This window comes from Odocoileus virginianus, chromosome X (assembly GCF_023699985.2).
Source record: "Odocoileus virginianus isolate 20LAN1187 ecotype Illinois chromosome X, Ovbor_1.2, whole genome shotgun sequence".
NCBI classification, from domain to species: Eukaryota; Metazoa; Chordata; class Mammalia; order Artiodactyla; family Cervidae; genus Odocoileus; species Odocoileus virginianus.
The window spans coordinates 10,506,180-10,523,396 of NC_069708.1; the positions used below are offsets into that span (position 1 = coordinate 10,506,180).

At 45.8% G+C, this 17,217-nt stretch overlaps 1 protein-coding gene across 1 annotated transcript in view; it reads left to right on the forward strand.

Annotated features, from left to right (window-relative positions):
• SYTL5 (synaptotagmin like 5) overlaps positions 1–17,217 on the forward strand; it is a 376,311-nt gene that overhangs the window by 75,596 nt on the left and 283,498 nt on the right. The window contains exon 5 of the mRNA XM_070461916.1: positions 2,765–3,040. The gene's annotated coding sequence lies outside the window, so the exon portion shown is untranslated. The remainder of the gene's footprint in view (positions 1–2,764; positions 3,041–17,217) is intronic.

A 17,217-nucleotide genomic window follows, 5' to 3' on the forward strand; every position in this document is an offset into this window, starting at 1 on the left:
AGGAGCCTGGTGGGCTACAGACCTTGAGGTCGCAGAGAGTCAGGCATGTCTGAGTGATTGATTATGCACACTCACAGCTTTTTTCAATCTCTCTCATTCATATATCTCTGTTTGGATGGCAAGTCAGCTGGTGGCTGACTAGTCTGGGATGGTCTCAGCTATGATGACTAGGCCCTGTTCATCATGGCCTCTCATCTTCCATCAGTCTAGCCTGGACTTATTTTCACACAAAGGAAAAAGTTCAAGGGAAAAAGCATAAGACTGCAAGGTTTCTTGCCACCCGGGCTCAGAACTGGGACATCATTATTTCTCCTGCACTGTGTTGGCCAAAGTAAGGCACAGGTTGTGCTGTGTTGTGCTTAGTCGCTCAGTCGTGTCTGACTCTTTGCGACCCCATAGACTGGAGCCCACCAGGCTCCTCTGTCCATGGGATTTCTCAGGTGTGAATACTGGAGTGGGTTGTCATGCCCTCCACTAGGGGATCTTCCCAACCCAGGGATCGAACCTAGGTCTCCTGCATTGCAGGCGGATTCTTTACTGACTAAGCCACCAGGCAAGCCCAAGGCACAGGTTGACCCACATTCAAAAGGTGGGAGATAGGACTCCACCTCTTGGTGGGAGGAGCTGAAATTTCATAGTGTAAGGGGTACAGATACTGGAAGGGAAGAATTGGAGCCATTTCTGTTATCAACTGACCACATTGTTCATTTTTTTTGAGTCACTTATTGAAATTTAAGACCATGGTATGGTAAGTCTGATTACATCTACTTCATAAAAACAAGCAAGCATAAATGCTTACAGCTTGACTAAGTGGTTCCTCTTAGATTACCTAGATGAGATGATTTGTTGAAGTGTCAGTAGTTGGTAGTCATAAATATGAATGGATATAGCCACTTAGAAGTTTGAGTGATTCTTTTATTTCAGGTTGAATCACTAACCCTAGTAGTTACTGTGCATGGTGAGGACTTTTGACCCTTTAATTATGACTTTACCCTCTTCTCACCAGCCATGTAGAAACATATGGACTCATCACTGAATTGCTCGGCTATCACGTGCTTGCTTTTTAATTTTTTGGGCTGCATCATAAAGCATGTGGGATCTTAGTTCCCCAACCAGGGATCAAACCCATGTCCCCTGCACTGGAAGCATGGAGTCTTAACCACTGGACTGCCAGGGAAGTCCCCCATATGCCGGATTTATTAAGCAACTTGTTATACGGGTGAAACTGAGGCAGACACTAATATCTTTCTACTATTTTCATAACCCCTGGGAGTGGAAATGACCACCCACTCCAGTATTCTTGCATGGGAAATTTCATGGACAGAGGAGCCTGGTGGGCTACAGTCTGTGCTGTCGCAGAATCAGACACTACTAAGGATGTATGCATGCATTTTCATGAGAGAAGGAAGAGAACTTTTTGTAAATCCAGTGATCCATGGCACATCTGAAACAAACAAGCCCAAGCCTGAGGTGCTGAAAGCTGTGACCACAAATGGTCCCCCAACTGCGTTTGCCCTCATCCGGAGCACACACAGATCCATCTGTGTCAACACGGGTCCTTCTCTTCTCCTTCCCCCTCTCCAAGGTCGCTCCACATGAATACAGCTTTGTGTGCATGCATGCGTGCTCAGTCGTGTCCAACTCTTTGAAACCCCATGGACTATAGCCCACCAGGCTCCTGTGTCCATAGAATACAGGTTTGGAAAACAGTAACAGCCAAACACTCAGCCTGCCTTCTCTGGATGAGTGAGTTTCTCTAACCATGACACTCCCCGGTGCCACAAAGAAGCTGTTGTCAGGTTGTGGAACCTGAAGCCACACCTCCCTTACCAGTTGTTCTTTGATGCATCACTTCAGGAGCCGTGAAACAGATGAGATCTAAGGGCAAGCACAGTTTTCCACACAGTTCAATGAAACAATCTGTCCCTTGAAAGCTCCTTTATTTCCAGGGGTACTTTCCATACCAGTGTGTTGAAAATGTCACTGAATCAAGCTTTTTATTAACTTGTCAGTGTATCCAAAGTGTTCCGCAGAATCTCCGCGGGGGATTTTCTTGTCTTTTAAGCCTACACATTGCCACACAGGTTTTCCCCCCTAATTAGCACTGACAGGTTCTCTTTAGTGCAAATATCCCCACTTAGAGCACAAGAGAACAGGTGGGTGGAAACAGATTTCGATCATTTGCTAGACACAGAAAGAGAAGCCAACAGTGCTAATGGGCGTATGGCTGAGATGGGAATACTGTACGAATGAGTCCAGGGCAGTGAAGTCATACAAGTCAACAGTGGGTTGGGGTATTAACACAGGCTGCTTATTCTGAGAAAACTGGAACATGTTGGATCCTATGGGGACTGAGGATTTTTTCTTCCGAATTCAGAAAACTAACACACATTGCTGAGTTCTAAGTTGGGCTGGTAGACATATTATCCTAAGGTAAACATTACTCACTCCTTGGATGTCTTGGCTAGTGTGTTTCATGGTGTCTGGGTAATTTTCAGAGTACACCTTCCTTGACTAAACTGATTTTTATGGCCTTAAACTCCAGATGCCGTTTCAGTTTTTGTCTTTGCCCCATCCCAATGTCCTCAAATTTCCAAAAGACCACAAGTCTACCCTGATATCACTAGAAATTCACTCACTTAGCCTAAGGTAAAATTCAAATTCAGTGTTGGGTGATTTTGTAGTGTCAACTCTGTTCTTTGACCCAGAGGGTTCATACCTATGTAGTGTGATTTTAAGATTTTATACCCTGTCTGTCATCCAGATTATATGAACAGCTTGCCAGAAGATCCCAGGTACCTGCTATTGGAGTGAAGCATTATTTTGATCAGATCCAAATTAAAAAAGAATCGATGCTTTCAAATTGTGGTGCTGGAGAAGACTTTTGAGAGTCCCTTGGACTGCAAGGAGATCAAACCAGTCAATCCTAAAGGAAGTCAACCCTGAATATTCATTGGAAGGACTGGTGCTGAAGCTGAAGTTCCAGTACTTTAGCCACCTGATGCGAAGAGCTGACTCATTGGAAAAGACCCTGATGCTGGTAAAGATTGAGGGCAGGAGAAGGGGGTGATGGAGGATGAGATGATTCGATAACATCACCAACTCAATGGACATGAATCTGAGCAAACTCTGGGAGACAGTGGAAGACAGAGGAGCCTGGTGTGCTGCAGTCCATAGGGTTGCAGAGTCAGACATGACTTAGTGACCGAACAACAACAACAACCAAGAGTTGCACACCAAGACCTGGTAGCCATACCTAGCTGCAGGGAGTCTGGGAAATGTAGTCCTTAGCTGGATGGCTATCTACCCAGTTTAAACATAGAGGTTTCTAGTCTTAAAAAGGAGAAGAAAGAATAAATATTGGGGACATTTAGCAGTCAAATCTCTGGTCACCCAAATGTCCATGAATACCACTTCCCCTAGGGAAATAATCCAGAGAGCCATGCAATCACTATCTGAGAACCCAGCATCCCTTTGTGATGCATAGGCTGACTTTTGATGTGACTTCTCATGGTCTGGCAACCTACGAACTTGACAAATGATCAGCCTTCTCATCATCTAAAATGCTGTGATGAGGAGGGCTAGGATAAGCACACTTAAAGCTCCCATTTTGGAAAAAGGAAAGAATTGGAAACACATGATAATTATTGTACCTGGCAGTTATCAGATTCTGTTGCACAGCAGTTGTGAAAGTTTCCTTCCTGGCAGTGAAGTACCACTGGGTTCTACTCTGAAGTAACTCATGTATCTTATTCTGGAAGGCCACACTTGGAATGTGTTGGAACGCGTACCCTTCCTGGGGGTTGCATAGTTTTTTATTGCCTAATTCCTACTGGTACAGATTGGAGGGATTAGGGGTTGTTTCAGGGTTTAAATAGGTTTGAGCATTGTAAGTCCACCAAAAAAATTAGAAAACTAATAGTTTATTTGCTTTCAATCAATTCCATGTAAAATTGACCTTGGTCACCACTGCTTTCTTTGTGCCCTGGACTACAGAAACAGGAAGAGGGGAAGGGGAAGGGAAGATGCTTCCTTTTATGAATGTGCCTGAGATGTCACACATTACAGTTGAGCCTTGAAAAACACACTTCAAACTGTGTAGATCCACTTATACGTGAATATTTTTTCAATAGTAAATACTACATATCCTGCAGTTGGTAGAGTCTTTGACTGTGGAACCATGGATGAAAGTGAAAGTGAAATTCGCTCAGCCGTGTCTGACTCTTTACAACCCCATGGACTATACAGTCCATGGAATCCTCCAGGCCAGAATACTGGAGTGGGCAGTCTTTCCCTTCTCCAGGGGATCTTCCCAACCCAGGGATCGAACCCAGGTCTCCCGCATTGCAGGCAGATTCTTTACCAACTGAGCCACAAGGGAAGCCCAAGAATACTGGAGTAGGAGCCTATCCTTTCTCCAGAGGACCTTCCTGATCCAAGAACTGAACCCAGGTCTCCTGCATTGCAGGTGGATTCTTTACCAACTGAGCTATCAGGGAACCATGGATATGGAGGGTTAACTGTACGTAATACTCACATTTTCAACTGCGAAGAGGGATCAGCATCCCTAACCCCTATGTTGTTCAAGGGTCAACTATACTTCCACTTAATGGTGTATCAGAACTTCCTCACACCAGGTTGCACAAGCTCACAAGAGGCAATTGCTAAATTTTCGAGAATTTTGTGAGTTGGTTGCAAAAGATAGCCATTGTTAAAATTAAATATATAAATTTACCATTAAACAAATTGCATTTGAAGAGCAAATAACTAAAGTGTGTTTTCCCTCAATTATTTTACTACACTTTACTATTATCTATGCTACTGATATTATTTGTATCTGTCTATCCACATGGTCAGAATACAATATAATGTTGTTGCAAATCATTTCCAACTCTGCCATTCAATGACACTGTAGATTGAAATCAGATATGCTTGGAGTATTTACACCATAGAAATTAGCAAATGCTACAAACTGGGCTCCTCCTCCTCTACACCCACATGTGCTTGGACTCTTCATGGCCCTATTGACTGTAGCCCGCCAGGCTCCTCTGTCCATGGGATTCTCTAGGCAAGAATACAGGAGTGGGTTGCTATTCCCTCCTCCAGTGGATCTTCCCAACCCAGGGATCAAGCCTGTATCTCTTATGTCTCTTGCATTGGTAGGCAGGTTCTTTACCACTAGTACCACCTAGGAAGTTCCCCACACCCAAGAGCTAGTGGTTAAACATTTACCAATACACAATCACTTCCATTATATCTCTTTGGCCAGAATTTACTCACATGGCCACATCTACTTACAAGGGAAGCTGGGACATGTAGTCTTTAGCTGGGTGACCATGTACCTACCTATAATTGAATGATTCTATTATAAGGGACAAGCAGAGAATGCTTTTTGGAAGACCATGAGCACTCACATGTTTTGAAGTAGAAGAGGAAGCTCTGGTCAGGTTTCCAGAACTGAGACGAACTCTATCAGTAGCTCTTTGTAGAGATGGTAATAAACTCAAAATAGAGATTTTAGTGCTTGTGTAGTCCACCACTCCAGGGTCAGTGAAAATGAGTGATTTCAGTTTAGAATAGTGGACGGAGCACATAAGACAAGCCTCCTCTGTCCTGTGTCCAGTTGCCAGAAAATGCAAAATATATATTAAAATATTTATTAAAATTTATAAATGTGCCAGAAAACAAGAACGTGAACCCTTTGTACCTCCAAAAACTCTGAGGAATCACTGAGAGGCAGAAAGATGATGTATTAATAGGATTTAAGTACCTAAAACCCAAAATATGCTTGAGCGATGTGGGTACTGTAAAAACTGGAAACCACTCACAGAGAACTAGTTTCAGGGAAATCCAAATTTGAACATTGAGTATACTCTGGAATAAAAGAAAGTCCATACTTTTGATTTGGTAAGGAATTGGGATATGGAGGCATTGAGCCCCTGCCTCTTCCTTTCTCAATGTGTTCTTATGAAGGGCAAATTTTGTTGTAAAGTTTTAAGTCTGTGAGTATTATTTTTCAGCTGATACACCAAGCTCTACAATTTAGTACCCAACAGAGACTCCTAAGGCCAGAAAAGATATGACCAGTGACTGAACGCAATGCTTATCTTGGGTATTCGCCTGCAGAGTAAACATTCATGCAAACTGTTTTCTCTTTCTATATTAAAGTATAATGAGGATATTTGGACTAGGTAATATGGTCAGAGACTTGTCTTATGCATATATGGCTTATATTAAATGATTCTATCCAAACATTTTTCTTTAAAATCATGTTAGAACCAAAGTACATGCGCTCACATACACACACACACACACACACACACACACACAGAGTCAGAAGTAAAACTATTCCCAGAATGATGGATGCTAAACTGTTTTATTCTTCCTCACAAAAAATTAAAGTGGTAGGTATCTGTTTTTAGCAGCATTTTCCACAGGAGATCAGGAAAGCCATTAGAGGGTTATGGATGAATTCTTGGTATTTGATGATAAAAATGACTAACGTGTCTATGGTTTTAACAGAGCTGGAAAAGGCTGTACAGATAAACAGTACTTTAGGATATTGGACATTTGGATTCTGGAAGGAAGAAATGTAAAATTACAAACATATTCAAATGATTTATTTTTTCTCTTTTTTTAAGGAGTAAATATTGTTTAAAAAAATTTTTAACAGTAGTCCTTATTGGTTGTTTTATGTATAACAGTGTGTACATGTTAATCCCTAATTCCCAGTCTATCCTTTTCCCCTCCCCCAACCATAAATTCATTCTCTAAGACTGTAAGTCTGTTTCTGTTTTGTGCATAAGTTCATTTGTATTATTGTATTTGTAATTTTTTGATCATTGGACACATATGTCTAATACTATTAATTGAGAACCTACTATATGCAAAATGCCACTAAGCCCTAAAGTAAACACAAGGAGCTTGCAATCTAGAGGGGAATGTAAGAGAGACATTTCAGCTCATTTTTTTGGTAAAAGTATAGATAGCAAGTACATATGGACTGTCCCACATTTAAAACAGGTGCTGTCATTCTCAACAAGGTGGGAGTTCCTAAGTTAGGAGATTTGTAATACTAGGCAAGAGAGCTAGCATTCCACTATTTCTTCAGTATTCAAAGAGCACAGCCTACATGTCCTAGTTTAGAGGGAGATAAATCCTTTATAATAAGCCTGTTTTTCCCCTAAATGGGCTGAATTAGCATAGGAGGGAGAAAAGACAGGACTGAACTGACAATTTTCCACATAAAAAAACTTCGCAATGTTGCTTTTAACTCTGACAGGAAGCAATTTTAGTAATGTATGTGTATTTCCAGTCTTTTCCCCTTATTTCTCCTTTTGAGAATCCTGGGTTTTTGAAGCATCAGTGCTGGAGTATGAAGTGGAGAAAAGAATTTGGGAAAGTGAAAACACTTATTTATATGTGAAAAGGTATAGAGCTACTTCCAGAAGATGAGAGTAGTCTGGAAAGGCTGGCAATCTGTGGAGAAAGAAAGGTGTTATGCCCGATGTCCGAATCCCCGAGCGGGAAGAGAGAAAGCTACCAAGAGACAATGTAAAACGCAAGAAGGAAGTTTATTGCTAGCTCGAGCTAGGGCCCCCGCTGTGTCCAACGCAGTGGCGCACAGGCTGAGAGCCCCGAGCCCGGTTTTTTACCCATATTTATAGAACATCCAATTTCAAACATAAGCAGGGGTCATTTAGCGAAGCGGATTGGTTACATGTTCGCGGGGGTCTTTTCATTGGTCAGACATTCGCGCGCGCGGGATCTTTTCGTAAACAAGTTCTGATTGGCTGTATCTGGGTGGCCTGATAGTCTCTGACTGGTTGTGTCTTGGTGACCTGATAGTCGCCTTAGTTGCCAGGGTGAGGGCCTGGTCTTCCTGCTTCTGCCTTTTGTCATGGCGTTATGTTTGCTCTCCCTACATTCTACATTCCCCCCTGTCTTTTGATTATGGGGAGGAATCTTCCTCTTTTTTATTTTGACCTATCGGCCGGTATTGTTGCCTTAGCACCATAATCTGGATAGTATTTAGCTGTGTTTTGATAAAGGTGATTAGTCTATTTAAAATGTAAGGCCCAATTGTAAGTATTAGTATTAACAGTAAAAGTGGGCCCAGGAGGGTTGAGACCAGAGTGGTTAGCCAGGGTGACCAGGATCTAAACCATTTTTACCATCTCCGTTGGGCTTTTCGTTCTCTTTTGCGTTGTGCTAGTCTCTCTCTCACTTTTGCCATTGAATCTCTCACCACACCTGTATGGCCTGTATAGAAACAGCATTTTTTTCCAAGAGCTGTGCAGACCCCACCTTGTTGGAGAAAAACTAAGTCTAATCTCTTCTTATTTTGTAATACTACTTTAGACAAGGAGGTTAGAGACTTTTTTAGGTGGCTGATTGATTTTTTTATGTGAGTCAGGTCTTCATCTATGGCTGTTCGGAGAGAGGACAGCTCTTTGGTTTGTAGAGACAGTGAAGCTATTTCTGTTCCTGTTTTTGTCAACCCGAGGCTGAATAAAGCAGCCATGGTGATTACACTAAGTGGCTCTCTCTTTTTTCTCCGTACTCCTCGGTCTCAATGTGAGTACATAACCTCTTTAGAATGGTATAAAATCTTGGGCATTATAGCAACCAGGACACAAAATTTTTGACTCTGGTTAAAAACCTTTACATTTAAACATGGGGTCAACCCCGTATGTGAACAAATTCACCATCTCCCGACCCCTGGCACAATCTAGTCTTTTTTTTGAAGGCTTAGATTACCTTCAGTCTGAGCACAAAGGGAAGTCTTGTCTCGTGGTACTGTGTCTAGGCAAAGTCTTTGTCTCCATACTTCTTTTATCGTGAGACCAACCTTACGTTTTTCTCATCGACATTGGGGTGGGTTTTGGCCTGAAGATAAGTTATAGGAGACGTTGAGGCCTATGGCCTCATAGTAAGGGGGGCAAAGATTATAGCACAGCCAGCAGGATTGGGTTGTATTAGGGTCAGTATTATTTAAAGTTGTAAAAGTTGCATTTACTAAAGCCCATAGAGGATCTTGGGGGGGCAGACTAACAGTTGTGGGTGTTCTCTGTGAACTAGGTTTAGAGGGGCCAGGCTCGGAGGCCCCTCTGGCTTCTGGGCTAGGCCTGCGCGGGGGCGGAGGTTTTGGAGCTATCACCTGGTTTGGTCCCAAAGCTACTTTGGGGGCCAAATAGAGTGGTCTCAGCTTTAATTTAAGCTCAAACCGGACTCTAGTGTCATATCTGCTCTTGTAAAGACGGAGGCCCCAGGCACGGCCAAAATTTCACCTGGTAAACTTTTTTTTTTCATCTGTGAACTCAATCTGTAATGGGAAGCATTGTCTAGGCTTAGGTGATACTCCCCGAGAACATTTTTGGGTGTTTGGGGGTGATTTTACCCGAATGAGGTCTTTGTTAGAGCTAGAGAGCCAATGGACCGTCCCTGTAGTTTCACATCCCCAGGCGGCGCAATAAAAAGAATCAACTCTCCCACATTTATTAATTTGGTTTTGATCCCTCTCTCTCCCGGGGCAGACATATACGGGTATTTGTTCGTAAGATTTTGGGCCCTTACCCTCACAATTACGGGTGAATAAGCCGAAAGAGCCATGAGCAAAGAAGTCAGTCAGCTGGTGGGGACCAAAGCCGTTGTTGTCAGCTGCCAGGACGCATAGATCGAAGGTCAAAACGGGCCACCATGTTCCCCGAGGGGCCACATTCGAGCTTGAGTTGATCAGTTCTCTGGTCTCTGGATTGTAGACCACCCAAGTCATGTTGACTGGATGATGGGGATTGTTTATGTGGCCGCGAGAAGTCATCCCTGGATTGATGAGGGCTGCCATCAGCAAGAGGACTAGGAGGCTCCCCGGCGGGTGAGCTTTAGTTTTAAAGGATCTGACGGATGAGCATTCGCCTTCTATTCTGTCTGTGTCTTATTTTGTTTTTCTGGCGTGGCCTGCCGCACGTGGTTGCAGTGAACCCAAGGTCTAATCCCGTCAACCTTAACAGCGGTAGGGGTGGTTAGGAGAACAATATAAGGACCTTTTCATCTAGGTTTTAATACTCTAGATTGGTGTCGTTTTACCCAAACCCAATCACCCGGGCTAATATTATGTGTGGGGAGGGCCTTCTCATTTTGGTCCTTGTATACCTCTCGGATCAACTTTTAAACACGGTTATGCACCTTGTTTAATGTCATTATTGTTTGCCGGAATTGTCTCAGAGCAGGGGGTGGCAGGCACTTTTTTTTAAAAATAGGATACACAGGAGGGGGTCTTTTATACAAAATTTTAAAGGGGGTAAGGTTCAGCTTATATGGGGTGTTACGCGCCCGGAAGAGTGCGAAGGGAAGGAGGGTCACCCAGTCCCCGCCAGTCTCTATTGCCAACTTTGTCAGTGTTTTTTTTTAGGGTCCGATTCATTCTCTCAACTTGTCCTGAGCTCTGGGGATTATATTTGCAATGTAACTTTCATTTCGTCTCCAGAGCTCGGGCCAGCCCTTGTACAATCTGGCTCACAAAGGCAGGTCCGTTATCAGAGCCCATAGTCACTGGCAGCCCGTACCTAGGCACTATTTTTTCTAAGATCTTTTTAGCAACCACTATGGCTGTCTCTCCCTTAGTGGGGAAAGCTTTCACCCACCCCGAGAAGGTATCTACCAGAACCAACAGATAGCGATACCCATACTTCCCTGGCCTTACCTCAGTAAAGTCTATCTCCCAGTGTTGCCCGGGCCCCTCTCCCCGGTACCTCACTCTTGAGTGTTGTTTTTTTCTCTGTTTTCATTAACTGGCACGCTTTACAGGCTTGAATTATCTCTCGTACAGTTGCCTTTTGTCGGGGGAACCTCAGGCAGGCCGTCTGGAGAAGTGTTAAAGTCTTTTTTTTTCCCAAATGTGTGGTTGCGTGTAGGTGTTTACACAAATGACGACCCAGGGTGGCAGGCAATATTAGGTTGCTGTCTTGGTCCCGGTACCATCTATCTTTCTCATCCTTTTGGAGGGTGGTGTCTTTATTGATCCAGTCGAGATCAGGGTGGGAGTACTCGGGAATTGGTGGCAAGGCCCCCATACCGGGAGGGGGAAGTTTTACAGTCAATATGGGGGCGACGTAGTCTTGGCTGGCTGCCCTCCGAGCGGCCGCATCAGCCGCCCGATTACCTCTTGCCTTTGGGTCTTTCCCTTTTTGGTGCCCGGGAACATGCACTATAGCTACTGTTCGGGGCAATTGGACAGCTTTTAGGAGCCTGTGAATCTCAGGCAAATTTTTGACTTTTTTCTCAGCTGTCCGAAATCCCCTTTTTTGATATATGGGGCCCTGGATGTGGACAGTGCTGAAGGCGTATCGACTGTCCGTGAAAATGGTGACTCTTTTCCCTTTTGCTCGCTCTAGAGCTTGTATTAGGGCAAGCAATTCGGCTTTTTGTGCAGAAGTATTTGGGGGGAGTGTTTCAGCCCATATCGTCTGTCCAGACTCATCAACTATGGCGGCCCCCGATTTTCTTTGCCCGTCTTTGACATAACTGTTCTCATCGGTGAACCATACCAGCTCACTGTTGTTTAGTGGCACATCAGTTAAGTCTTTTCGTGCCACCAGGGCCTCAGCCAGTATCTCATTACACTCATGGAGAGGGCAGCCTTTCTCTGGGTTAGGTAGGAGCGTGGCTGGATTCAGGAAGCAGGGGGTCTGAAAACGCACCCGTGGGGCATCGAGCAGCAGGGCCTGGTAATGTGTCAAGCGGGCGTTGGAGATCTACTTACCCGGCGGCTGCTTCAAAACCCCTTCGATGGCGTGGGGGGGTGAAGACCGAGAGTTGTTGCCCATACGTCAACTTGTCGGCGTCGCGGACGAGGAGGGCAGTGGCTGCAATGATGCGAAGGCAAGGGGGCCACCCAGCGGCCACTGGATTTAATCGCTTTGACAGGTATGCTATTGGCCGTTTTTATGGTCTCCATTGCTGCGTCAAGACCCCCTTTTTTATTCTTTGCTTCTCATTTATAAACAGTTGGAATGGCTTGTCTGGGTTAGGCAGGGCAAGAGCTGGGGCTTCTAGTAGGGCCCGTCTGAGTGTTTGGAAAGCCTGTTTCATGGGCTCAGTCCAGGTCCAGTTTGGAGTCTCTTTGCTTTTTTCATATAAAGACCGAGCCTTCTCTGCAAACCCCATGATCTACAGTCTACAATATCTAACAGTCTCCAGAAACTCTCTCACCTGGCGGGGGGTCTTGGGCTCTGGTATCTGTAGTATTGTTTTCTTTATGGCCTGGGTTAGCCATCGTTGTCCCTGCCTGATCTTATATCCCAAATAGGTGACCTCTTGCCGGGCTATTTGTGCCTTTTTTGCGCTAGCGCGATACCCCAAGGTGCCTAGGGTTTGTAAGAGGTCTCCGGTGGCACGGCTCTATGCCTCCTCCGTGGTTTTAGCCAACATAAGGTCATCTACATATTGTAGCAGAATGACCTCTGGGTGGCGAGTCCGATATTCATAGAGGTCTTCACTCAGAGCCTCATTAAACAAGGTAGGGGAGTTCTTGAACCCCTGTGGGAGGCGGGTCTAAGTTAACTGTACTACCGGTTGGCCCTCCCCCTCGGTCCACTCAAAGGCAAATATCTCCTGGCTCTGGGCCGCCAGGGGTAGGCTGAAAAAGGCATCTTTTAAGTCTAGCACAGTGTACCAAGTGTACTCAGGCAGCAGACTGCTCAGGAGGGTATATGGGTTAGGGACAGTGGGGTGGATGTCACTCACCCGCTTGTTGACTTCTCGCAGGTCCTGGACAGGTCTGTAATCTGTCCCCCCTGGCTTCTTCACCGGCAGTAAGGGGGTGTTTCAAGGGGATTGGCACCGCCTGAGAATTCCGGCATCCATGAGCCGTCGAATGTGGGGAGTGATCCCCCGCCGAGCCTCCTGGCTCATAGGGTACTGTTTTACCCTCACAGGAACTGCCTCTGACTTTAGCTCGATGACGATCGGATGTCTCTGTTTGGCCAGTCACATTCTTGCCGTTTCTGCCCAGGCCAATGGGTATTTATGGACCCACGGTTGTACTTCTGGTGCTATGACCTCTGAGGGCTTAGGCACAAAAAGTCTGTATTCATCTCTTAAGGCTAGGGATAAGACATGTATCGGCTGTCCAAGTCCATCTGTGACTGAGATTTCCCCAGGGTCAAAATGGATCTGAGCATTAACTTTAGTCAACAAGTCTCTTTCAAGTAGAGGGCATTCTGGTATCACCAAAAACGAATAGGACACCTGATGGGTCCCCAGATTTACTTTTCGTTCTGTGGTCCAACAATATCTTTTTGTCCCCGTGGCTCCTTGTACTATGCTGGTTTTTTTAGACATTGGTCCCAGCCTTTTATTTAAAACAGAGTGTTGGGCGCCAGTATCTACCATGAAGCCAACGGGTTTCCCCTCCACATTTATGGTTACCAGGACTCGGGGAGGGGTGCCGAGCCTTGACTCCCCTAGTCACTGTCTTCTCCCATGTATAAGGCCCGATTTTCGGGGGAGACTTTTTCTCTCTGGGCCATTTTTTTTCTTGAGTCTCTCTTAGAGCACTCGCTTTTCTAGTGCCCCAGTTCCTTGCAGTAAGCACATTGATCTTTTTTTAAGGTCTGTCTTTTTAGCTTTTTTTTTTTTCCCCGCTTGTCGGCCCCGAAGCTCTCTCGCTCCTGATCCGGTTCTCATCCCCGCAAAAAGAATCTTGGCTAGCTCCTTCTGGTTTTTCTGGTTTTCCCTCGTCCTATACTCCCTATCTTCTTTCCTGATCTTTTCTGCTAGTTCTCTCTCTTCCTGTCTAATCCGTTTTTTCCTTTCCTCTGCAGTCTCTCTGTTATTGAACACTTTCTCAGCTGCTTTTAATAAGTCCTGTATTGTCTGCTCTCCTAGCCCCTCTATTTTCTGCAATTTTTTTCTGATGTCTGGAGCTGCCTGGTTTACAAATGCTAGTATCACAGCGGCGCGCGATTCGTCAGCCTGGGGGTCTATGGGTGTGTATTGTCTAAAAGTTTTCATTAGCCTCTCTAAGAAGGCTGCCGGACTTTCAGTGGGCTCTTGCCTCACCAGATTTACCTTTGTCAAATTGGTTGGCTTCTTTGATGCAGCCCTCAGGCCAGCCATCAGAGTCTGGCGGTACACTTGGAGACGCTCTCTACCTTCCACCCGCTCGAAATCCCAGTTAGGTCGCAGCAAGGGAAACCCCTCGTCCACGAGATGAGGCTGGGCAGTAGGTCTCCCGTCGACCCCGGGGACTCGTTTTCGTGCCTCTGCCAGGATTCGCTCTCGTTCCTCCGTGGTGAAGAGTACCTGTAACAACTGTTGGCAATCATCCCAGGTGGGGTTATGAGTAAACAGAATAGAGTCTAAGAGGTCAATGAGGCCCTGGGGCTTTTCCGAGAAGGGGGGGTTTTGTGTTTTTTAATTGTATAGGTCACTCGTGGAGAAGGGCCAGTACTGATAAGTCCGCTCTCCGTTTGGGTTGGCTGGTCCCACCCAGACGGGGAGCGCCTGAACAGTGGATGACGGTAACTCTGGGTCCCCAGGGTCTTGCATACTCCTATCTCTCCTAGTCCTTCCCCGGGTCCCCAGTGCCGGTCCTCCCTCGTGGTCGCCCCTTGTCGCCCTTCTTGATCTTTTTCCTCCACCCGGGGGGTTCTAAGGGGGGTACGTAAGGGGGGGGGGTCTTGCTTCTGTTTCTAAGTCTATTAGGTTTGGGCAAGAGGCATCCTGAAAGACCGGTTTTGAGCTCTTTCTTCTTAGGTTCTTCCGAAGTGAGTTCCATCACCAGGACCTGTGGATTAGAAGTTCTGTGGACGAAAGGTTTTAACCAGTTAGGTGGGTTTTCTACCAGATCTTGCCAGACCACGATATAAGGGACCTGGTCTGGATGGCCCCAGGGGTCTGGTGCCATTATCTTTTCTTTCACTGCCTGTATTATGGAGGGCTGAAACGTACCCTCCGGGGTCCATCCGACCTGGACGGTAGGCCATTCTGCAGAACAAAAAGTTATTAATTTACTTTTCTTGACTGACAGAGACAGGTTATGAGCCCTGGCTCTCACATCCGGAAAATGATCAGTCATGAGAGAGAGTGGAGTAGATTCTCCCTGTCCCATAGTTAAGGAACAAGTGGTATGGAAGAAAGGGAGAGAGAGAAGTCAATGAGAACAACCACCAAAAATCCTATCAGGAGTGGTGGCGGCCAAGAGGTTGGGCTTATGGTATGCTTTTGGAACTGTTTATGTGCCTGCGTCGTTGCACGGAAGTTTTCTTGCTGGGGGCGGGCACCCTAAGGGTTTTTGGCCCGTTCCGTGACCCCCTTATCTTTTTACGGGAGTCTTCAAGTGGCAGGCGCCCTAGCGGCTCTTAAGTGCCTGACCCGTGCCCACACCAAGAATTTTAGGCCACGTTCTCAGTTTGAGATATTAAGGGGGAGCTTCACCCGGTCGGGCTCTAGTTACTTAGGTTCACTTTTGTTGGGCCTTCAGAGTCCACCAGAGTGTAGCCCTGGCCAGGACCCATCAATTGCCCCCACAATTGTTCGCCCGTTCACTGAAGCTCCCAAAGAGATTAGGAAATTGAGACCAGATCAGACAAAACGAAATAGCAAATGATACACCAAAAGAAGACAAGAAGTGAGACAATGCCAGCACTCACACAAACACGGAACGGCGTAGACAAACACACGGACAGACAATTGTCGGCCGACACCCAAATGCTAGGTTTCTGGGGGGTGCACTCCCCCGTAACAGACTCAACTTACCAAACAGTGTCCACTGGTCAACTGCCGCGGGATCAGGGGACGAAAGACCCCTTTCTCCGCAGAGCCGGTCGCCCTCCAGCGTTTTCGCTGGCCTTGGTCTCACACCGGCAGGAACGTTCCCTTAGTCCTGCACCAGTTACCTCCCTGCTCTCCTAGCAGGCCCCGGTTTTACACTGGATTTCCCTGTACCAGTTACCTCCCTGCTCTCCTAGCAGGCCCCGGTTTTACACTGGATTTCCCTGACCTGACTGGGTACCGGTACCGTTCGGATTCTTCCTTCTGTCTCGGGAGGTTTCTCTCCTCGCCAAGGGATCCCGGACGAGCCCCCAAATGTTATGCCCGATGTCCGAATCCCCGAGCGGGAAGAGAGAAAGCTACCAAGAGACAATGCAAAACGCAAGAAGGAAGTTTATTGCTAGCTCGAGCTAGGGCCCCCGCTGTGTCCAACGCAGTGGCGCACAGGCTGAGAGCCCCGAGCCCGGTTTTCTACCCATATTTATAGAACATCCAATTTCAAACATAAGCAGGGGTCATTTAGCGAAGCGGATTGGTTACATGTTCGCGGGGGTCTTTTCATTGGTCAGACATTCGCGCGCGTGGGATCTTTCCGTAAACAAGTTCTGATTGGCTGTATCTGGGTGGCCTGATAGTCTCTGACTGGTTGTGTCTTGGTGACCTGATAGTCGCCTTAGTTGCCAGGGTGAGGGCCTGGTCTTCCTGCTTCTGCCTTTTGTCATGGCGTTATGTTTGCTCTCCCTACATTCTACAAAAGGCACCTGGGAGATTCATGAGAAGAGAGGGAATAAGGAAAGCAACCACAAAGGAACTAGCAGAATGATGCCTTGAAAAAGGACTTTGGGATTGACATATATATGCTATTGATACTGCGTGATAGCATAGATAACTAATGAGAACCTATTGTGTAGCATGGGGACCTCTACTTAACTGCTCTGCAGTGATCTAAATGGGAAGGAAATCCAAAAAAGAGGGTATATATGTATTACATATAGCTGGTTCACTTTTCTGTACAGCAGAAACTAACACAACATTTTAAAGCTGCTATACACCAATAAAATTTTTAAAAAACATCCAACCAGGACCTTGGCTGCCCAAGGTCACACAATTCCAGGGGCAGGGCCAATTTGCTGCTTTAGAAAGCAGGAGGTATTGAAAGGAAACCCCAGTGGAGAACCTGGAAGAAGGGAAGAAGTATTATTTCTTTTCTTTCTATCTCTGTGCCACTTGACTGGCTAGAATATTCATTTACTAGAAAAGTTTTTGTTAAAATCTAATAGAATGTTTTAAACATGGAGGAAAAAAGGACTTTGGAGAAGTCTTATTCCCTGGTGAGGTATAGTTCTACTTTACTGATTCCTGAAGAGACATCAGGACATGCTTTCCTGGCTTTACAAGGCTTTTTAGAATCAGACTTGTGGGAGTTTTGCCCATGTTTTGTTA